Raw genomic sequence first — 25,314 nt, forward strand, 5'->3', positions numbered from 1 at the left:
GAGCTGAAGTTGGATGCCTAACTGACTGAGCCACCCAGGCACCCCTATTCTGCTCCATTGATATATGTGTCTATTTTTGTGCCAGTACCATACTGTTTTACTACAGCTTTGTAAAATAACTTGATGTCTGAAATTGTGATATTTTGGGGTTTTTTTTTCAAGATTGTTTTGCCTATTGAGTGTCCTTTGTAGTTCCATACAAATTTTAGAATTGTTTGTTCTAGTTCTATGAAAAATGGTGTTGGTATTTTTTTTAAGTTTATTTATTTTTGAGAGAGAGAGAGAAAGAGAGAGAATGAGCAGGGGCAGAGAGAGAGGGAGACAAAGGATGCAAAGCAGGCTCCAGGCTCTGAGCTGTGACACTGGGCTCAAACTCATAGACCACGAGATCATGACCTGAGCCAAAGTCAGACGCTCAACCCACTGAGCCACCCAGGTGCCCCAGTGTTGGTATTTTGATAGGGATTGCATTAAAACTGTAGATTCCTTTCGGTAGTATAGACATTTTAATAGTATTTGTTGTTCCAATCCATGAGCATGGAATATCTTTCCATTTCTTTGTGTTGTCTTCAATTTTTTTCATCAATGTTTTATAGTTTTCAGAGTACAGTTCCTTTACCTCTTTGGTTAAGTTTATTCCTAATTGTCATTATTTTTGGTACACTTGTAAATGAGATTATTTTCTTAATTTCTCTTTCTGTTGCTTCATTATTAGTGTATTGAAATGCAACAGATTTCTGCACATCAATGTTGAATCCTGTGACTTTACTGAATTCATTTATCAGTTCTAATAGTGTTTTGGTAGTCTTTCAAGTTTTCTACATACAGTATCATGTCATCTGCAAATAGTGAGAATTTTACTCCTTTCTTATCAATTTGGATGAAAGACTTTTATTTTTTGTTGTTGTCTGATTGTTGTGCCTAGGACTTCCAGTACTATATTGAATAAAAGTGGTGAGAGTGGACCTCTTTGTCTTGTTCCTAACCTTAGAAAAACTCAGTTTTTTTCCCCATTGAATATGATGTTAGCTGTGGGTTTTTCATACAAGGTCTTTATTATGTTGAGATATGTTCCCTCTATACCTACTTTGTTGAGAGGTTTTATCATGAGTGATGTTGTACTTTGTCAAATGTTTTTTCTGCATCTATTGAAAAGATCAAGTTTTTTTCATCCTTTCTCTTATCAATGTGATGTCCTTTTCTCTTTTAAAAAATTTTTTTTAATGTTTATTCTTGAGAGAAAGAGACAGAGACAGAGCATGAGTGGGGGAGGGGCAGAGCAAGAGAGAGGAAGACACAGAATCTGAAACATGCTCCAGGCTTTGAGCTGTCAGCACAGAGCCCGTCGAGGGGCTCAAACTCACAAGCTGTGAGATCATGACCTGAGCCAAAGTCGGAGGCTTAATCGACTGAGCCACCCAAGTGCCCCTCCTTTTCTCTTTAAATTGAATCATTTGTATACATACCAAGGTGCTGGACTGTATATGAATTCCACAGAGTATGGCCATATTTGTAAATATGTGAAAATAACTTGGAAGGTTTTATTTTCAAAATTATGGATTGGATAAATAAAAATGTAAGTATTCTTATATATATCAAGATAAAAATGGCATATATCTAAGTACTTACATATGCATTTTTAAGAGGTCATTTGCTTAATACCACCTAATTTTCCTCTACTTTATAATATATATCTACCTCTTTTATTATATCATTATCACAGAGCAGTTCCTCATTTTTCAAAGCATTTCAGAGTTCTTACTAATTAAAGTTTTGTGACAACACTATGAAGAACATATGTTATAATTTTTATTAGCATAGAAATAAAAAGACAAATATTTTCTAAAAATGTGTTATCCCAGCTGTTTTGTTGTTGTTGTCAGAATAGGTGGGACTGGTTCTCAGGTTACTTGGGTTCCTTTTTTAATACAAGTCATGGTGAAACTTTGTCTCCTTTTCTCATAAAAATGGAGAATATCATTTGGATTAACTTTGATGACTGCACATTCTCAAATTAACTGTTTATCAAGTATGAGCTAAATGATAACTAGCACTCTGGATTTCTTTCCGTGTGTGTGCATGCATGTGTGTGTGTTGACTTGGGAAAGAGGATTAATGATAATGGAAAGAATATGAATGTTTCTGGAACAGCATGAGAATGTTTGTGGGGTTGCTATTAGCCTGACCTCAGGAGAGAAGGAAAGAGGTGGCCAAAAAGAGAACTGAACAAATAGTAAGAGGAAGCACTGAGTAAGAAACCAACCTTTAAAAATCCCTAGATCAGGGGGTGCCTGGGTGGCTTATCAGTTAAGTGTCAGACTTTGGCTCAGGTCATGATCTCACAGTTCGTGGGTTTGAGCCCTGCATCCGGCTCTGTGCTGACAGCTCAGAGCCTGGAGCCTGCTTCAGATTCTGTGTCTTCTTATCTGACCCTCCCCACTCACACTCTGTCTCTCTCTCACTCTCAAAAATAAATAAAACGTTTTAATAAAAAATTTTTTTAAAAATCCCTGGATCAGTCAGATATGCTTTGGGATGCAAGTAACAGAAACCCAGGTCAGTCTGGCTTAAGGAAGAAGAATCCTTATTATAAAACATCCAAGGAACAGATATAATTTCAGGCCAGTTCAATCCAGGGTTTTGCTACTTTTGATGTCATCAAGATTTTTCTCTCTCTCCATTGCTCAGCTCTGTTCTCAGTAGTTTTTACTAGCCTGACATTTAGGAGTGAGACCTGTAAAAAAAAGGTATAGATTTTGGGGTTACCACCCCATAACTATTAATTATATCCTTGGGAAAGGATGAAATCACCTTTGGGTTCTAGAAATCACATCTGGGTTCTAGAGTGAGAAGAGAAGAAGATCTTGAAGAGAATCTTGACAAACACCAGCATTGAAGGTGGAGGAATAAGAGTTCAACATGGAGACTGAGAAGGAACCTTCTGAAAATGAAGAATACTAGAAACACAGAATCCATGGACATGGTTTTGTGTCATAGATACACATTATTTGACTATCTGATATATTACAATTTTCCCTTTTTCTATTTCATATACAATTTTCATATGCGGGAATGGCCACCAGAACTATATGGCTATGATTCGTGGCCATAGCTGAATATTTCAGGTGGGTCCAATTGAGCCAAGCTCACCCATCAGACTCTTGTTTCTAAGAAACTAAACTTTAGAACTGAGAGATGTGGAAACCACATATGGCAGGCTGAGTTGAAGCAAACAAGTAAAACAAATGAAATAAAAATAGAGTCATGGACCTAGAAGGAAGTAGAGGAGTTTAAAAGGGCTCAGAAGTAGAGGAAAAGGAAGTATTGTTGGAGGAGTGTTGAGGGAGAAAAAGCATAGGGCCTGGGAACATTTTTTTTCTTTTTTTTTCAGGTTGTTAAAGACCTGAGTATATTTCATTTTATTTTGTTTTATTTTATTAATTTTATTTATTTATTGTGTATATTTTCAGATTTATACTGTCTCTCCCTTCTCATCAGATAAGCTTGCTTCCTAAATTACAAAAGAAATAGAAGTCAAGAGGTAGAACATGTCTTAATTCCTTGCCACCAAAACTGAAAACTATCAGCATCTGTGTTTATTCCTTTGCTCTTCTTTGCACCATGTCACAATGGAAAAATGCTTCTCTCTTGTAAATTACCCCACCATAACATTGCAAGAAGGATCCCAAAATTAAATAACCTAATACGGGGGGGGGGGTACAATTGCAAGATTAATGAAATGAAGTCTGTGTCTACACAGCTATCCATCCTGAGTTCCAGGGGTCTGTCTGCAAGATCCAAATCCAATTTGTCCTGGCTGGTGTTTGGCATGACTTGATAGCTGCTCTCTGCTCTGGCCTAAATATACATGAAGATGATTCTAGGACCTAAAGCTGGCTGTGACTTCCAGGACAGCACTTGAAATTCCAAGAATATTCCTACTTGTTTTGCTTTTGTAAAATTGGGACTGAAAAATACTGCTAACAAAAATATTTTCTGATGCCTGCAGAAAAGGAAAGTATTTTCCTGCCTGACTCCAACCCCTGTCGTATACTTCCTGACTTTCAGAAAATAAGAGCTTTGATTCATTCCAGTTTGAGAATGGGAGCTGGATGGAGAACAGGAGCTGACTGCCAGGTTTACTGTATGTCAGGTTTCTCCTGTTTTCTCAAACATATTTTCCAGGATCTTTGTATCCTTGGTGCCTAGCATAGTGCTGAGTACATAGTAGGATCTAAATGCAATATTGGAGAATCTATGACTGGATGAATAATTTATGCAAGCTAAGGGAGGCCTGAATTCAGAGCACAAGATAAAGGATACATTTTAGGGAAGAGGAACTCTTTTTTATTTTCTACTGAAACTTCAGTGTTCTGCAGAGAAGGGAACAATATGGATGCTGCTTCACACATGAAAAAGAAAAAAGAGAATCAGATCATAGATTTTTAATGTTCTTTTAAATTCTGAGAATGGTGCCCTGTGTGAATAAAGAATTATAATTGGGGATATGTTTAAATATTTACTTCTGATTTTCATTTCCAAGTGAATTAATTGAAGTAGTTTGATACAATTTTCCTATTTTGGAACAACCAGCATTATTAAAGTAAGTTATCATGGATTTAACAGCTGTGAGTTTTAAACTAAGCATGGCTATTAAAGCAATGTATCTTAGTTTTGAGAACCAAACTTGGTTTCGCTTTATTACATTGCAGCTATTAAAATGTGGCCATTTGATCAAAATCTTCAAAAATTTTTAAAGGAAAAAACATGTATACACATGGTTTTAAATTGTTAGTTGTTTGCTTTCTTCCTTTTCTTTAAAATAGAGAACAATCCCTATTCCCTAATCCTCTTGGAAATTAATGTAGGACAGGCAGAAACAACTATCTTGAATGAGCTTTGTTTTATTTTATGTCTAATAGGCTACCCTCTCCTGAATTTTTTTCATATTGTCTGACTTTATCTCTTGTTATTTCTAAACCATCATGGAACATTGTTTCTGTTTGATAGGCCCTTTCTGATGAATAAAAGAGAAGGGAGAGGGGGGAGAGGGAGAGGGAGAGGGATAAGAAGAGGGAGAGGAAGAGGGAGAGATGAAGGAAGGGAAGAAGGAAGGAAGGAGGGAAGGAAGGAAAGAAGGAAGGAAGGAAGGAAGGAAGGAAGGAAGGAAGGAAGGAAGGAAGGAAGGAAGGGAGGGAGAAAGGGTCGGGGGACAATCCCTTAGAAATCTCTTTTCAGATCACAAAGAGTTGGAGATGCTTTAATATAAAAGAAGTAAATAAAAATAAGTGCAACTTTGTTACTTTAATTGCACTTGAACTCCACACTTAAAAGCCCAAGCCAAAGTTAATTGAGGTAACCGTTTTTGAGGGCACCTGTCAGGGAGAGTCTACTATGATGGTTAAATTTGTGTTAACTTGACTATGCTAAGGGGTGTCCAAAGAGCTTGTAAAACATTATTTTTGGGTGTATTTGTGAAAATGTTTTCAAAAGAGTTTATCATTTGAAACAGTAACACTGAGTAAAGATCTGCCTTTACCCATCTGGTCAGGCATCAACTACTTTGTTGATGACTGAATAAAGCAAAAAGTTGGAGGAAGGGTGAATTCTTCCACCCTCAGATATCCAAGCTCCTCGTTCTCAGGTTTGTGGCTTCAGACCAAGAGTTACACTATTGGTTCCACTGGTTCTCAGCTCTTTACTGTCAAACTGAACTACAATAGTGCCTTTCCTTGTTCTCCAGCTTGTGGACAGCAGATTGTGGGACTTCTTGGCCTCCATAACAGCTTTAGCCAATGTCTATAATAACTCTTATCTATCTATCTATCTATCTATCTATCTATCATCTATCCCTATTGGTTTTGTTTCTGTGGAGAACATTGATTAATACATTTACCTTTATCTTTCTTAGAGAAAAAAATTGAGATGAGGAAAGAAGCCTTCAGTTAAAAAATAATACTTCTTAATGAGTAAAAAATAAACTTTTGCTTTAAAACATTCGAATGTGGGCCTTTGTAAAAAAAAAAGTAGCTTGTTTTCACTAATACAGGAGCTGACAATCAGAAGTAAGAGTCTTCCATGAAAATTTGAAAGTAAAATATGACATTGCCTTAGGAACAGGTGGCTAGATAGATGGTATCCATGTTATGTGGTAACAATCTATTTTATGCTGTAGCAAAATATTTGGTAAATCTATCTCCTAAGCTAACTTTGGGTGACATATCATGTACACATGATCTTAGTCTTAGGGGAAAAAAGTTGGGAAAGAGAATGCCAACCTGCATGGTCATTGTTGATTACACTTGCCCAGGAATTTTAGAGAAACATGAACTCAAAAAATGAATTTTCTGAATGTACAGACAAGAATTAATAGGACTAGATACTCTTAGAAACTCAAGGCCAGAGACAACTGTTGTTAGATCTTGAAGTGGAGATAACAGTGAGAAACACTTTGAGTAGCAAAGATTGATACAGGTAACAACAAAGGCTGATCTTACCACATCTATCAGAATAGCTAAAATCTGAAACACTGACAACTCCAAATACTGGTGATGATGTGGAGCAACAGGAACTCTCGTTCACTGCTGGTGGGAATGCAAAATAGTACAACTACTTTGGAAGACAGTTTGATGGTGTCTTACAAAGGTAAATATAGTCTTACCATGTTATTCAGCAATCCTACTTTTATTTATTTACGCAAAGGAGTCAAAAAGTAATATCTACACAAAAACCTGGACAAGAATGTTTTTGGCAGTTTTATCATAATTATCAAAGTAGAAACGATGAAAATGTGCTTCAATAGGTGAATGGATAAACAAACTGTGGTACATCAATGCAAAAGGATATTATTAAATGATTTTAAAAATGAGCTATGAAGCTAAGAAGAGACATGGAAAAACTTCAGAAGTATTTTATCAAGTGAACTAATCCAGTTTATAAGGTTACATACTGTATAATTCCAATGATCTGACATTCTGGAAGAGGCAAATGTATGGAAACAGTAGACAGATTAATGGTTGCCAGGGGTTCATCAACTCCCCCTACACACACACTCACCTGACAGTATGTCAGATACTAAGATTTTGAGTCAGTACATTCATTTCAGTTCTGACTAGACATTTCTCTTATTTGAGTAGTGTTGAAGAAGTAGGAGGCTCAGTGGTTAATTACTTTCTAATCTCAGTAAGACTAAGGAAACACTAGTTCAAACAAGAATGAGAATCTAAGACATTGTACAAATAATTTGCAGTAGTGTTAGAGTACTAATTGCATGTAAACTTTGGGGATCTTTAGGAAAATATTTTTCTCCTTATTACTTTATCATTTTTCAGAACAAATAGTTATCTTTTGGAGAATGTGTGTGATTGAGTATGTGAATGTGTGTGTTTATGTGTATTTGATCCAGAGTCACACAATTTTTACATAAGAAGTCTGTGCAAATCTTAGTGGTGAGAAACTTGGAAGAAACATCAGAAAAATTTATCTAAGTAGACATTGTAGTATCTTGGTAAAAACCTGGATTTGAAGTCAGACAGACTTAGGTCTAATTCATGTTTTAGTACTATGAGCACCTGAAGAAGTTTTGTTAACCTCTATGAATTTTGATTTACTTCTCTGCAAAGTGGGATTCATAATTTATAGCTCACAGGATTACTGTGATGATTAAGATGATAAATGCGAAGGGTTTGGCTCACCACAGAAACTCAATCAATGTTAACTAATTTCATTTGAATAAATAGTGGGTCAAGTGAGAAAGTAAACACAGGAAGACACAACCTTGGTTCAAGCTCCATATAGATCTTTGGTACAAATGAATAACATTTTCTTTATACTCAGTCTTAATTAAATATCTAAGTCCTATATTAGACTAAGGTATATGCATTTAAAAAATGTATGCTTTTCTTCAAGATGCTTAGAAGGGAGTTCAGAGAGCAGTTATTTATATACCCAACAGAACAAACAACAAACAGTACTAAAATGTGAAGGCTAATTGGCAAGTGAGCACAAATTACTATGATGTGGGAATGTCAACAAAATTCAAGTGGAAAATAATGGATTTTGGAATTAAGGAAAATGGCTTAAATAAATGATTATGTAGAATTAGAACCTGGGAAAGGAATAGATGACTGATGTTGAGTGTCTACTATTTTTCAGGCACTGTCTATTGATACTAAAATATGTACATAGAGCCTGATACAGTGTTTTCATACAAACAGACAGATGGAAACAAAGAGAGAGAGAGAGAGAGAGAGAGAGAGAGAGAGAGAGATCTAAAAATAGACACAGATGGATATACATCCTCATTTCAACTCTTAAGAGTAGCTGTCATTGGGATGCATGGGGGGCTCAGTACGTTGAGCGGCCAAACTCTTGATTTCAGCCTAGATCTTGATCCCAGGGTCATGGGATTGAGCCCTGTGTTGGGCTCCATGCTGAACATGGAGCCTGCTTGAGATTCTCTCTCTCTCTTTCTCTCTCTGTCTCTTTAAAATAAATTTTTTAGAAGTGGCTATTATTAACTCAGTTTTGCAGATAAAGAAATTGAAAATTATTCGTGATAAACTTGTCCAAGCTCTTATAGACAGCAGGTAGAGAAATGGGTTTACCAGCCCAATTCTGATGCACACTATGTGTTCTTTCTAATATAGCACTTCTTGAGTATTAAAGTGTTTTTTGAAGACAGGTAATGAAATACAAGTTTAGAGAGGTTAAAATTAAGTTACTGACTTATAAAATTTCTGCTCTCTCCCATTCACAAATATTTCTGTGTAGATCGGGAGTAAGTCTGGGACCATGATGGTGGAGAGAGGGAATAAAGAAATAAAGATAAAGAAATGTAAGCCTTATTATAGAATACTAACACAATTTTTTATTTGGATTTTTTTTAAGGAAGGGTGATTTTATTATTTTCTTCAAAGATGATTAGCTTTTATTTCAAATTGATCTGCAGTTGGCAGCCTCCTACTTTTCTCTGCCTCAGTTTCTTTTTATTGTTATTTTTTTAAATTTTTTTTATATTTAAATTTTAGTTAACATACAGTGCAATATTGGTTTCAGGAATAGAATTCAGTGATTCTTTACCTTCATACAACACCCAGTGCTCATCACAAGTGCCCTTTTTAGTACCCATCACCCATCTAACCCATCTCCCACCCTCCTCCCTCCATCAACCATAGTTTGTTTTCTATCAGTAAGAGTCTCTTGTGGTTTGTTTCCCTGTCTTCTCTCCTCTGCCTTCTAATATGTTCATCTGTTTTGTTTCTTAAATTCCACATATGAGTGAGATAATATGGTATTTGTCTTTCTCTTGATTGGCTGATTTTGCTTAGCATACCTTCTAGTTCCATCCACATCATTGCAAATGGCAAGATTTCATTCTTTTTGATGGCTGAGTAATATTCCTGTGTGAATATGTGTGTGTGTGTGTGTGTGTGTGTGTGTGTGTGTGTGTGTACATATCACTTCTTCTTTATCCATTCAGCAGTTGATGGACAGTTTGGGCCCTCTCCATAGTTCATCTATTTTGATAATGCTGCTATAAACATTGGAATGCATGTACCCCTTCAAATCTGTATTTTTTTTAAAAAAATTAATGTTTATTCATTTTTTGAGAGAGACACAGATGGAGGATGAGTAGGGGAGGAGCAGAGAGAGAGACACACACACACACAGAATCTGAAGCAGACTCCAGGCTCTGAGCTGTCAGCACAGAGCCTGACTTGGGCTCAAACTCATGAACCATGAGATCATGACCTGAGTCAAAGTCAAACACTTAACTGACTGAACCACCCAGGTGCCCCTGAACCTGTATTTTTGTATCCTTTGGGTGAATACCCAGTAGTGCAATTGCTGGATCATACGGTAGTTCTACCTTCAGTTTTTTGAGGAACCTCCATCCTGTTCTCCAGAGTGGCTGCACTAGTTTGCATTCCCACTAACAGTGCAAGACAGTTTCCCTTTCTCTGCATCCTCACCAAAGCCTGTTGTTTCTTGTATTGTTAAGTTTAGCCATTCTGACAGGTGTGAGGTTGCATCCCATTGTGGTTTTGATTTGTGTTTCCCTGATGATGAGTGATGTTAAGCATCTTTTCATGTGTCTGTTAACTGGATGTCTTCTTTGAAAAAGTATCTATTCATGTCTTCTTCCCAGTTTCTTAACTGGGTTATTTGTTTTTTGGGTGTTGAGTTGATAAGTTCTTTATAGATTTTGGATACTATCTGTTTATTCGATATGCTATTTGCAAATATCTTCTCCCATTCCCTAGGCTACCTTTTAGTTTTGTTGATTGTTTCCTTCGCTGTATGGAAGCTTTGATCTTGATAAGGTCCCAATAGTTCATGTTTGCTTTTATTTCCCCTACTAGCAACATGTCTAGTAAGAAGTTTCTGTGGCTGAGGCCAAAGAGGTTTCTGCCTATATTCTCATCTAAGATTTTGATGATTTCCTGTCTCACATTTAGGTCAGTCATCCATTTTGAATTTATTTTTGTATACGGTTTAAGAATGTGGTCCAGTTTCATTCTTCTGCTTTTCACTGTCCAGTTTTCCCTACACAATTTGTTGAAGAGACTGTCTTTTTTCCATTGGATATTCTTTGATGAAGAATAGTTGGCTTTGATGAAGATTAGTTGGCCATATAGGTGTGGGTCCATTTTGGGTTTTTATTCTGTTCCATTGATCTATTTGTCTGTTTTTTTGTGCCAGTACCATACTGTCTTGATGACTGTAACTTAGTAATATAGCTTGAAATCTGGAATCATGATGCCTCATTTTGTTTTTCTTTTTCAGGATTGCTTTGGCTATTCAGGGTATTTTGTGGTTCCATAAAAGTTTAGGATTATCTGTTCTAGCTTTGTGAAAAATGCTGGTGGTTTTTGATAAGGATTGCATAAATATGTAGATTGCTTTGGGTAGTATAGACATTTTAATAATATTTGCTCTTCCAACCCATGAGCATGGAATGCTTTTCCATTTCCCATGTCCTCTTCAATTTCTTTCAATTGTTCTATAGTTTTCAGAGAATAGATCTTTTACCTATTTAGTTAGGTTTATTCCTAAGTATGTTATTGCTTTTGGTGCAATTGCAAATAGGATTGACTTTTTTATTTCTTTTTCTGCTGCTTTGAGATTGATGTATAGAAATGCAACAGATTTCTGCATGTTTGTTTTATATCCTGTGACTTTGCGGAATTCATGCCACAAGAACAAACTTGGAATGGTTTCAAATACATAGAAGTTAGTGAACATCCTACTAAATAGTGAATGGGTTAACCAGGAAATTAAAAAGGAAATTAAAAAAAAAAAACATGGAAGCAAATGAAAAAAACACGACTGTCCAAAACCTTTGGGATGCAGCCAAGACAGTTCTAACAGGGAGGTATACAGCAATTCAGGCCTATCTCAAGAACCAAGAAAGATGCCAAACACACAGCCTAACCTTACACCTAAAGGACCTAGAAAAGGAACAGCAAATAAAGCCTAAAGCCAGTATAAGAAGGGAAATAATAGAGATTAGACCAGAAATAAATTATATGGAAACAACAACAAAAAACCCAGTAGAACAGATCAATGAAACTAAGAGCTGGTTCTTTGAAAGAATTAACAAAATTCATAAACTCCTATACAGATTTATCAAGAAGAGAAAGGACCCAAATATATAAAATCATGAATGAATGAAAGAGTGGAGATCACAACCAACACCACAGAAATACAAACAATTATAAGAGAATACTATGAAAAATTATATGCCAACAAACTGGGCAATCTGGAAAAATGGACAAATTCCTATTTGGATTTTCACCTTCTAAGTTCAGAAATTAATTCTTGATATCATTAGTATCTCTTTTATGACATTTGCTTTTATAAAGCTTTTATCCATTAGGAATTTTTCACATCTTCATTGGATTTCTAGGTAGATGTTGTGTTCAAAATTCACAAGCTGATTTCTTCAGGCAGGGTGGTAGAATTGAATTGTATTGCATTATCCAAAATACAATCTGGTAACTTTAAAATTTTTTTTAACATTTATTTATTTTTGAGAGATAGAGTGAGACAGGGCATGAATGGGGGAGGGGCAGAGATGGGGAATGGGCAGGACCTAAAGCAGGCTCCAAGGCTCAGAGCTGTCAGCACAGAGCCACACGCGGGGCTCAAACTCACAGACTGCCAGATCATGACATGAGCCGAAGTTGGACACTTAACCGACTGAGCCACCCAGGTGCCTCAAGTCTTGTAATTTTTCTAATAGATTTAAATTTTAAGGAAAGAGTGTTTCTGGAATAAAAGACATTCCTTAAGGATATCTCTTATCACTACCATACCCTATGATTAAAGTCAATGGAAAACTACAATAACAATTTAGTACTATTAATGTCCAGATGCTTTAGGAATGAACATTTGAGTCATCCATCAGGCAAAGAAAACCATGAGCTAAAATTGAGGTTTCCTAGAGAAGAAGAAATTGTCCTTTAAGACTAAAGTATTAATCTTACCCCAGTATCCATCCTGGCTCTCTAGGTTTTAAACTCAAGCTGCAATATCAACTGTCTGAGGTACCAGCCTGCTGGACTGCCCTGCAGACTTCAAATTTGCCAGCTCCCACAGTTGCATGAACAATTCCTTAAAATAAATCTCTTTAGATAGAGACAGGTAGGTAGATAGATAGATAGATAGATAGAAGATAGATAGATAGATGATAGATAGATGATAGGTAAATATATATATATTCTATTTCTATATATAGAAAATACATAAACATTATAGACAGATACATATGTGTATATATATGATTATAGAAATATTAGAAATATTATTATAGAAACGTTATAGATTTCTCTGGAGAACCATGCTATAGTGTGGAGAACATACCATAGCAAGTTTTAATAATTCCTTAAGTCTCAGGTGCCTGGGTTGCTCCATCTGTCAAGCGTCTGACTTCAGCTCAGGTCATGATATTGCAGTTTGCGAGTTCGAGCCCCACATTGGGCTCGCTGCTGTCAGCCTGTCAGCATACAGCCTGTTTCAGATCCTCTGTCCCCATCTCTCTGCCCCTTCCTCACTTGTGCTCTCCCCCAAATGAATAATTATTAACAAATTATTTAAGTCTCAGTTAGCTTATCTCTTATATGAAATAATAAAATCATTTATATCATAGAGTCATTAAGAGTAAAAAAAGAAACAGTGCAATCAAATTACTTAGCAAAATATCAGACAAATCATAAGTACTTGATAAACATTAGCCTTTGTTCATTTTCTACTACTCTGATTATCCAGCCTGCAGTATTCCAGGTATAAGCTTTTTAAAATATCTTTTATCTATATCTCAATTTATTTTAACGTGTAATAATTTTATTTAAGTTTTCCTCCAGCAAGATCCAAGAAATAGTTAAATTTTCTAGTTGTTAAAAGGATCAGTTCTTCTTTAACAATATATTTATTGATTAACTCAAATTTCTCAGGTTGGCTGAACATACACTTTAAGTCTCTGAAACCATTGTATAATTATGACTACCATTAGGACAATGTCCACGGAAAATCTATGACCTAAGAAGAAAATGACAAGGAACTCACACCTTCCCCAACAAACCTTTGGTAATTTGAGTTTAAATTTTGTCCTTTTGACCAGTTATGCAAATGAACACCTATTGTGTTCTACAGATTGATCAAATAGCAGTAAGTAAAACAAAGTCCATTTTCTCATAAAGGCTGCCTTCTATATGGCCATTGTAAGGCTTTTCCTCAGCAGGAAAACAGTAGCCATTGGAGGGTTTGAACACAGGAAAGAGAGGTGAGGAAGCAGAATTAATAGTGTACCCAGCTTCCATAATGAATAAGTGTGCATATCATCTCCCTTGTCATAAACAAACTCTCTATATGGTAGGATACGTAAATAAGCACACAAATAAAAATAGGGCCATGCTTTCTGATTCTAATTCTCCAAATAAATGATATGGTGTTATTTTCCCATAAGTTACAAACTCCTTAGCAAAAACAACCTTATCTATGACTTGAAATGCTAATGAACACACATGATGATTTTGTTATATAATCAATACATATTTAAAAACTGATTTACTATCTTGAAGAGATGAATAAAAACTTGGTTGTCTTAGTCCTCATTCATTTTTCTTTAAATCCTTTTTACATTTTTTATTTGATTAAAACTGGATGATAAGGAGAAAGAAAAATTGTTAGAACAACATCTTTGAGTAATTGGGAGGCCAGTAGGATGTGTGCTAGTACGTATGAACAACAAACTCTCTGGAGAGAAGCCTTGATTTGTTGCATTTGCTGATTTTTGTGGTGTAAATACTCCCCCCTAAAAATTGAACACTGTTCAATTTAACAGTGATTATGGACAAGAGAGGTAAATGCATCCTATCTAAAGGTTGTCATTTACACAGAATTTTTTTTGAGAAATTTTTTTAGGAAGTAAACATGTCTGTCATTTCCTCAACATTATTATAACAATGTTCACACATCACAATTTCTAGAATGAAACAATGTGTGTGCTATGGGTTTTTTTAAGTGATAGTAATTTTCCTCTTCCTCCATCCAAGTAGGAATAATAGAAATACAATAATAAAGCTATTATATTCATAATAAAGACACTAAGAGAATTGAATGAAATGATGTCTGAATTCAGAGTCATTGCCACTCCAGTAGACCAGAATTTAAATGGATTGAAGCGAAGCATCACAAGTTTCCCCTAATTTGGGGAATCTTGATATATGACATTGATCATTTCTAATGTGGCAAAATATTCATTCAATAGTCTTCCCTCAGTTTATACACTCTTTTTTTTAAGTTCACTTATTTACTTTTGAGAGAGAGAAAGCAGAAGTGAGGGGGGTATAGAGAGACAGGGAGAGAAGGAGAATCCCAAGGAAGCTCCATGTTGTCAGCGTGAAGCCTGACATAGGGTTCTATCTCATGAACTGTGAGATCATGACCTAAGCCAAAATCAAGAGTCAGATGCTTAACCAACTGAGCCACCCAGGTGCTCCAGTCTTCCCTCAGTTTAAAATACAATGGAATATTACTCAGCTATAAAAAAGAATAAAATCTTGTCATTTGCAACAACCCTAGTGGAGTTAGAGGGTATTATGCTAAGTGAAAAAAGTCAGTCAGAGAAAGACAAATACCATGATTTTACTCATATGTGGAATTTAATAAATGAAAATAAATGAACATTAGGGGAAGAAAGAGAAAGGGAAACCATAAAATCGACTCTTAACTATAGACAACAAACTGAGGGTTGATGGAGGGAGGTAGGTGGGGGAATGGGTTAAATGGGTAATGGACATTAAGGAGGGCACTTGTGATGAGCACTGGATATTGTATGTAAATGATGAATCACTAAATTCTATTCCTGAAACTAATGTTATACTATGTGTGAACTAGCTGGAATTTAAATAAAAACTTGAATCTAAAATAAACACCATGCTTTATGTTTTGTATAAAAAATAGTACAATTTTAAATTTAGATGTTGATCTGAATAATCTGATTTTAAGTTAATGAACAGAGATTTTACTATCAGTGAAAGCCAAATATTATGCTGTATTTTCATTTATTGAGCACATAATTTTCCAAATAAAGTGGTGAACTACTTGGATATAGTCTCAGCATTAAAATATTCTGGAGACTTATAGTCTTACTATTTTATAATGTTTTAAAAGGAAACATGTGAAGTATTGTTCATGTGTATTTTAGGAAGATAACTAAAGGTAATGTTGGAGCCTGTCATGGGTTGAGGGATATTCTGAGAAAGGATTTGCATGTGAAGTTTATTAAGGAGTATTTCCACAATTGTAGAAGGAAGGCAAAAAAAAGCATACTGGAGAAAGGGAGAGCAATTGTGATGCAAACACAGCAAAGGCTTCGGCCAATCCAGAAATTCAGAAAATGATATGATCTTAGAGAGTTTTCCTAAGTTAGGGCAAGTTTTAACAGGCTTTAATAGCCTCAAACAGTCATTAAATGCTGGATATTCTGGGAAGAGCCATGACCCTGGGTAAGGAGATTCTCTTCAACTATAACATTTCTCAATGAATGCTCTGTGATGGTATATTTTATTTATCACCCTGACTAGGTTATAGTCTCCAGTTATGCAATCAAACACTAATATACATGTTGCTGTGAAGGTCATGTCAGTTGACTTTAAGGGAGATTATCCTCTATAATCTAGTTGGGGCTGATAAATTGAAAGGCCTTAAGAAAAGAACTATGGTTTACTTGAGGAAGAAGAAATTCTACTTGTGATCAGCAGCTTCAGCTGGTGCCCAGAAGGTCCAGTCTGCTCCTCCTGTTAGCCTGCCCTACAGATTTCAGAATTAACCTTACCAGTCCCCACAATTGTGTCAGTCAATTCCTTGCAATAACAGAACCTACTGGTTCTGTTTCTTTGGTTGAACTTTAACTGATGCAAGCTGACGGCTGAGAATTGTCTACAAACAGAATGTCAAGTAGCTGGTGGACTAATCTGTCACTCCAGAAGGGAGTGAAATCTTTCACTGGGTAGGCATCCCAGTGTTCACCATGGGATAGTTAAATTATTTCTCTATCTTTTACATTCAAATTTATATTCCTGCCACTTGCCAGGCAGAGAAAGATGAGGAGAGACTGGGAACAACTCTTATGTTGTTATACTAGCGATGACTCAGATCAAGATGCAGCAATCCGATTCAAGCAGTCTCCAGCACATATAAAATGAAAATCTGGGAACAATGCTAACTTCAGGTGCTGCTGAACTGAGAGGCCCACATAAAATGATAAATTTTTGGATTCCCATTCTTTATCTTTCACCTCTGCTTTTCTCTGGATTCTCAACTTCACCATTTGTCTCCTTCACTGCTCAGGACTTCATAAACCTCATTCTAGCAAGTCCAATGCAAACATTCTGATTTTAGTTTGATTTCTCACATTTGGATGATAATACTAACTGCAAACCAATTACTATGAGCAAGAAAGATAGACTATGCTAATTTAACAAAGTCTGAGTAATTAGCTTACTACTGGAGACAGGGGTTTCAAATTTCATATAAGGAAAGGAGCTGCAGCCTTGGTGGAGAAGGGAGAGTGAGATAACGCTGGGAGAAATCATTAAGGATAAACTAGAAATACACACAAGTCAGTATGAGAAGATGACAAGGACATTTGTCTGCCTTAGCCTGGACTCTGGAAAGAAAAATAGTCTCATTATTAAATAAGCATGTTTAAAATAAAGGCATAAAATGTCAAAAGATAATAAGTGACAATGTTTTATGAAAATTGATGGGATTTTAAAAAGAATAAAATAAAACGTGTACAATTAAAGTATAGGGTTATTGAAATTAAAATTAAAACCCCAGTAGATGAATTAAATAGCTACTTAGTCACAACATAACATAGAATTAGTAAAGTGGAAAATAGATTGAAAGAAATTGATTAAAATGCAGCAATGAGAATTAAATAAAGAAAATCTGAGAAATTAATATAGAGGGAGGATTCAGTATATATTGAATATGAATTACATAAATAGAAACTAAATGAAATGAGAAGTAACAATATTTGAAAGTATAAACACTTAAAATTTTCTAATATTGATAAAAGACATAAATCTTCATGTTTAAGAATCACAATGGGTTCCTGAGAAACCAGAATAAAAATCAAGCCACCCCTTGGAACATTATAGTAAAAATGGAGAACACCAAGACCAGGTCTTAAAATCAGATGTAGGAAAAATTCAGATCAGGTACAGATGAATTATTAATTTTTAAAATAATTTATTTTTTAATTTACATCCAGGTTAGTTAGCATATAGTGCAACAATGATTTCAGGAGCAGATTCTTTAACATCCCTTACCCATTTAGCCCATGTCCCCTCCTACAACCCCTCCAGCAACCCTCTGTTTGTTCTCCATATTTAAGAATCTCTTATGTTTTGTCCCCCTCCATGTTTTTATATTATTTTTGCTTCTCTTATGCTCATCTATCTTGTATCATGAAGTCCTCATATGAGTGAAGTCATATGATATTTGTCTTTCTCTGACTGACTAATTTCACTTAGCATAATACCCTCTAGTTCCATCCACATAGTTGCAAATGGCAAGATTTCATTCCTTTTGATTGCTGAGTAATACTCCATTGTGTATATATACCACATCTTCTTTATCCATTCATCCACTGATGGAAATCTGGGCTCTTTCCATACTTTGGCTATTGTTGATAGCGCGGCTATAAACATTGGGGTGCATGTGTCCCTTGGAAACAGCATACCTGTATCCTTGGATAACTATGTAGTAGTGCAATTGCTACGTTGTAGGGTAGTTCCATTTTTAATTTTTTGAGGAACCTCCATACTGTTTTCCAGACTGGCTACACCAGCTTACATTCTCACCAACATTTTTTGTTGCCTGAGTTGTTAATGTTAGCCATTCTGACAGGTGTAAGGTGGTATCTCATTGTGATTTTAATTTGTATTTCCTTGATGATGAGTGATGTTGAGCATTGTTTCATGTGTCAGTTGGCCATCTGGATGTCTTCTTTGGAGAAGTATCTACTCGTGTCTTTTGCCCATTTCTTCACTGGATTATTTGGTTTTTGGGTGTTGAGTTTGATAAGTTCTTTATAGATTTTGGATACAAACCCTTCATCTGATATGTCGTTTGCAAATATTTTCTCCCATTCTGTCGGTTGCCTTTTAGTTTTGCTGATTGTTTCCTTCACTGTGAAGAAGCTTTTTATTTTGATGAGGTCCCAATTGTTCATTTTTGCTTTTGTTTCCCTTCCCTCTGGAGATGTGTTGAGTAAGAAGTTGCTGCAGCCAAGGTCAAAGAGGTTTTTGCCTGCTTTCTCCTCTACAATTTTGATGGCTTCCTGTCTTACATTTAGGTCGTTCATCCATTTTGAGTTTATTTTTGTGTATGGTGTAAGAAAGTGGCCCAGGTTCATTTTTCTGCATGTCACTGTCCAGTTTTCCCAGCACCACTTGCTGAAGAGACTGTCTTTATCCCATTGAATGTTCTTTCCTGCTTTGTCAAAGATTAGTTGGCCATACATTTGTGGGTCCATCTCTGGGTTCTCTGTTCTATTCCATTGATTTGAGTGTCGGTTTTTGTGCCACTACCATATTGTCTTGATGATTACAGCTTTGTAATACAGCTTGAAGTCCAGGGTTGTGATGCCTCCAGCTTCAGTTTTCTTTTTCAAGATTGCTTTGGCTATTCTGGGGCTTTTCTGGTTCCATACAAATTTTAGGTTTGTTTGTTCTAGCTTCGTGAAGAATTCTGGTGTTATTTTGGTAGGTATTGCATTGAATATATAGATTGCTTTGGGTAGCATTGACATTTTAACAATATTTGTTCTTCCTATGCAGGAGCATGGAATATTTTTCCAATTTTTTTGTGTGTCTTATTCAATTTCTTTCAAAAGTTTTCTATAGTTTTCAGTGTATAGATTCTTCACCTTTTTGGTTAGATTTATTCATAGGTATTTTATGTATTTTGGTGCAATTGTAAGTGGTATCAATTCCTTGATTTCTCTTTCTGTTGCTTCGTTATTGGTGTATAGGAATGCAACTGATTTCTGTGCATTGATTTTACAGCCTGTGACTTTGCTGAACTCGTGGATCAGTTCTAGCAGTTTTTTGGTGGAATCTTTTGGATTTTCCATATAGAATATCATGTCATTTGCAAAGAGTGAAAGTTTGACCTTCTCCTGGCCGATTTGGATGCCTTTTATTTATTTGTGTTGTCTGATTGCAGAGGCTAAGACTCCCAATACTATGTTGAATAACAGTGGTGAGAGAGTACATCTCTGTCTTGTTCCTGACCTTAGGGGGAAAGTTCTCAGTTTTTCCCCATTGAGGATGATATTAGTGGTGGGTCTTTCATATATGGCTTTTATGATCTTGAGGTATTATCCTTTTATCCCTACTTTCTTGAGGATTTTTATCAAGACAGGATGCTGTATTTTCTTGAATGCTTCCTCTGCATCTATTGAGAAGATCATATGGTTCTTGTCCTTTCTTTTATTGATGTGATGCATCACATTGATTGTTTTGTGGGTATTGAACCAGCCCTGCATCCCAGGTATAAATCCCACTTGGTCATGGTGTATAATTCTTTTAATGTATTGGATCCAGTTGGCTAATATCTTGCTGAGGATTTTTGCATCCATGTTCATCAGGGAAATTGGTCTATAATTCTCCTTTGTAGTGGGATGTCTGTCTGGTTTTGGAATCAAGATAATGCTAGCTTCATAGAAAGAGTTTGGAAGTTTTCCTTCCATTTCTATTTTTTAGAAAAGCTTCAAGAAAATAGGTCTTAACTCTTCTTTAAATGTTTGGTAGAATTCCCCTGGAAAGCCATCTGACCCTGGACTCTTGTGTTTTGGGAGATTTTTGATTAATAATTTGATTTTGCTACTGGTTTTGGATCTATTCAAATTTTCTATTTCTTCCTGTTTCAGTTTTGGTAGTTTATATGCTTCTAAGAATTAGTCCATGTCTTCTAGATTGCCCATTTTATTGGTGTATAATTGTTCATAATATTCTTTTATTATTATTTATATTTGTGCTGAGTTGGTTGGGATCTCTCCTCTTTAATCCTTGATTTTATTTATGTGGGTCCTTTCCTTTTTCTTTTTGATCAAACTAGCTAGTGGTTTATCAATTTTGTTAATTCTTTCAAAGAACTAGCGTCTGGTTTCATTTTTCTGTTCTATTGTGTGGTTTTTTTGTTTGTTTTGTTTTGTTTTTGTTTTTTGTTTTTTGTTTCGATAGCATTGATTTCTGCTCTAATCTTTATTATCTCCTGTGTTTTGCTGGTTTTGAGTTTTATTTGCCATTATTTTTCCAGTTCTTTAAGGTGTAAGGTTAGGTTGTGTATCTGAGACTTTTCTTCCTTCTTTAGGAAGGCCTGGATTGCTATATACTTCCCTCTTATGACCACCTTTGCTGTGTCCCAGAGGTTTTGGGCTGTGGTGTGATCATTTTCATTAGCTTCCATGTACTTTTTAATTTCCTCCTTAACTTCTTGGTTAGCCCATTCATTCTTTAGTAGGATGTTCTTCAGTCTCCAAGTATTTGTTATCTTTCCAAATTGTTTCTTATGGTTGATTTTGAATTTCATAGCGTTGTGGTCTGAAAATATGCACAGTATGATCTTGATCTTTTTGTACTGTTGAGGGCTGATTTGTGTCCCAGTATATGATCTATTCTGGAGAATATTCCATGTGCACTGGGGAAGAATGTGTATTCTGCTGCTTTAGGATAAAATGTTCTGAATATCTGTTAAGTCCATCCAGTCAAGTGTGTCATTCAAGCCATTGTTTCCTTGTTGATTTTCTGTTTAGATGATCTGTCCACTGTTGTAAGTGGGGTGCTGAAGTCTTCTACTATTATGGTCTTATTATCAATGAGTTCCTTTATGTTTGTGATTAATTGACTTATATATTTGGGTTCCACCACATTTGGAGCATAAATGTTTATAATTATTAGGTCTTCTTGGTGGATAGACCCCTTAATTATGATATAATGCTCTTCTTCATCTCTTGTTACAGTCTTAATTTTAAAGTCTAGATTGTCTGATATAAGTTTGGCTACTCTGGCTTTCTTTTGTCGACCATTAGCATGATAGATTGTTCTGTATCCTCTTACTTTCAATCTGAAGGTGTCTTTAGTTATAAAGTGGGTCTCTTGTAAACAGCATATAGATGGATCTTGTTTTCTTATCCATTATGTTACCCCATGTCTCTTTATTGGAGCATTTAGTCCATTGACTTTAAGAGTGAATACTGAAAGATATGAATTTACTGCATTATATTGCCTGTAGAGTTGGAGTTTCTGGTGGTGTTCTCTGGTTCTTTCTAGTCTTTGTTGCTTTTGGTCTTTTTTTCCAATCTTTTCTCCCCTCAGAAAGTCCCCCTTAAAGTTTCTTGCAGGGCTTGTTTAATGGTCATGAACTCCTTTAATTTTGTTTGTCTGGGAAACTTTTAATCTCTCCTTCTATTTTGAATGACAACCTTGCTGGATAAAGAATTCTTGGCTGCATATTTTTCTGATTCAGCACATTGAATATATCCTGCCACTCCTTTCTGGCCTGCCTAGTTTCTGTGGATAGGTGTGATACAAACCTGACCTGTCTTACCTTGTAGGTTAAGGAATTTTTTTCCCCTTGCTGTTTTCATGATTCTTTCCTTGCCTGAGTATTTTGTGAATTTGACTATGATAGGTCTTGTTGATGGATGGTTTTTGTTGAATCTAATGGGAGTTCTCTCTGCTTCCTGGATTTTGATATCTGTCTTTCCCATGTTAGGAAAGTTTTCTGCTATGATTTGCTCACATAAATTTTCTACCCCTTTTTCTCTCTCTTCATCTTCTGGTTCTGATGTTCCTTTTTAATGAGTCACTGATTTCTCTAAGTCTTAAATTGTGCTCTTTTGCTTCAGTGTCCCTCTTTTTTTTTTTTTTTTGTTTCATTATTCTCCTTAAGTTTGTCCTCTATATCAGTGATTCGCTGCTCTTCCTCATCCATCTTTGCCGTCATGGCATCCATTCGAGATTGCAGCTCAGTTATAGCATTTTTTTATTTTATCCTGACTAGCTTTTACTTCTTTTTTCTCTCCAGAAAGGGATTCTAATCAATTTTCAACCCCAGATAGTATACTTATTATTGTGATTCTAAATTCTGGTTCAGACATCTTGCTTGTATCTGTGTTGATTAAGTCCCTAGCTGTCATTTCTTCCTGCTCTTTTTTTTGGGGTGAATTCCTTCATTCCGTCATTTTGAAGGAAGATAAGAAATTATTAAGGTAAAAAACATTAAAAATTAAAACAACCACCCAAAAATCAAATAAAATGCTAGATCATAGGTGTGTTTTGGTCAGGTTGTTGAAAGAAACTTGATAGATTAGTGAGAAAAGGGAAAGATAAGAAAAGAAAGAGAAAAAAAGAAAAAAAAAAAAAGGAAAACGTTTGAAAATTTGAAAAAATGAATACAATGAAATAGAATAAAATGAAATGATGGAAGTAAATTAGAATTTGAAAACTTTACAGAAAAGAAAAAAAGTACAGTAAAAAATTTAAAGGAAAATATTTTTGATAAAAATTAATAATAAAAATAAATTTTTTCTCTTTCTGTATTCAAGAATAAGAAAAGAAAGGAGTGCCTGGATGTCTCAGTCGGTTGAGCATCCAACTTCAGCTCAGCTTACAATCTCATGGCTCGTGGGTTTGACCTCCACACTGGGCTCTGTGCTTACAGCTCAGAGCCTGGGTCCTGTTTTGGATTCTGTGTTTCCCTCTCTTTCTCTGCCCCTCTCCTGCTCACACTCTCTCTCTGTCTCTCTCTCAAAAATAAATAAACATTAAAAAAATTTTTGAGGGGGGCCTGGGTGGCTCGGTTGAGCATCCAACTTTGGCTCAGGTCATGATCTCATGGTTTGTGAGGTCAAGCCCATTTTGGGCTCTGTGCTGATGGCTCAGGGCCTGGAACCTGCTTCAGATTCTGTGTCTCTCTGCCCCTCCCCTGCTCATGCTATGTCTCTCTCTCTTAAAAATAAATAAACATTAAAAATTTTTTAAAAAATTTTAAATTTTTTTAAACAGGAAAAGAAAAGAAATTGAATAGATGGACCAGTGAACAGACTGAAATACGATTGAAATTACATTGTTTTCCCTTAGAAGTCAACCTAAGAAGCACTTTATAATCCATAAACTAAACAGGCAGAGACCAACTAAGCAACACCCAGTTGGGTGGTGTTTAGTGTAACAGCTCTGTTCTCCACTAGATGCTGCTGCTTAGCTTGCTGGGGTGGATTGTTGTGGAACTTGTAGGTGTGTGTCTGCATGCGTGGGATGGGTGAAAATGGCATCACCCAGCTACCCAGTCTCTAGTATCAGAACTCTGCTCTCCCTGACCAGCAATCACACACCCCTCCTTTGTCTCTGGCTTCTGTCCACTCCCCACTTTTACATTGTCCATGACCACGTCATCAGTTTGCCAGATGGCACCTCGCTCTTGAGTTTTATCTCAGATGTGGCTGTGTTTCCCAACCCCTCACTTCTGAGGGACTGTAGCTTTGACCTGCTCAGACCTTCTGGGGGAGGGTGTCACTGAGCAATGGCCAGGTGCCAGCTGCACCCAGGATGTTCGCAGGACCATGCTGCTGCCAATGCCCAGAGACTGCAGCTGGGTACCAACCCACCCTAGAGAAAGTTCACATGATCGTGTAGAGCAATGTTTCAGGGTTTATGGAAAATCACAACACCTATCTGGCACCACGCTTCCCATTTAACATCCTTCTTCCAGCACCAGCAAATGTGGTTGTTCTCTAGGGTCCATTGGGACCTTTGCTTGTGGAAAGGCCACATAGCCCCTACCAAATGTCCTCCCAGCAAGGGAACCGCCTCTCCCCATGTGGCCTGAGGAACCGTTGGACCTCTTTCTCTGCTGCAGGGGATTTTCTCTTCTAACCAGAGCACCACTAGGTATTGAGTTGCAGAGTTTCAGACTCAGTTCTTCCCCTGTTTACAGAGTCTTAATGGACTTTAAACCCTCTCCTTTCTCCCTTTTTTTTGTTCACTCCCATGAGTACTCTTTCTTTTCTCTCCAGCTGCTTTCAGACATGGGGATGCTTTCTCATACTCTCCCCCATCCCCTGTCTGCAACCTCTATGCAATCAAAAACAGCTCCCTGCCCTCCTTGGCCTCTCTCTCCCCCAGTTCACCTCTCCATGCCACATACCTGCTGAGTTCTGTGGTTCAGGTTGTGCAGATTGTTGTGTTAATCCTCAAATCAGTTTTCTAGGTGTGCAGGGTGGTTTAGTGTTGACCTAGCTATATTTCAGAGATGCAAAAAAAATTTCTATGTTGTTCTGCCATCTTGGCCCCTTCTCAGTCATTTTTCACAGTAGGCTTTTCTCCATAAAATCAAAAGTCAAAAGAGTATAATAATTAGCTTGAATATAGAGAGAAAAATACTGTCACTTAAAAGTCCATTCAGTAGTTGGCTGGAGCCAGTTCATACTGGCTTGCAAGTGCAAGCTGTTAAACCATTGGCTGCTTCAAATCTAAGCCAAATAGCAAAGGAAATTCCCAGGGAGAATAGGATCTCTATGATATTAGCCAAGGATTTACTGAATTTATAAAAGACTAATTCAGAATTCAAAAGCTCAACACAATTAGGGAAAACAAAAAGCAACACATTTGCAGATGCATCAGAGTGAAAATTCAGAACACGAAAGGCAAAGACAAGATCATAAATGAAGCTGGAGGAACAAAAAGAGGAAAACTAATGCTAATCTGTTTGTCAGCAGTTTTCTCTATGTAACTA

This window comes from Neofelis nebulosa, chromosome 8 (assembly GCF_028018385.1).
Source record: "Neofelis nebulosa isolate mNeoNeb1 chromosome 8, mNeoNeb1.pri, whole genome shotgun sequence".
Taxonomy (NCBI): domain Eukaryota; kingdom Metazoa; phylum Chordata; class Mammalia; order Carnivora; family Felidae; genus Neofelis; species Neofelis nebulosa.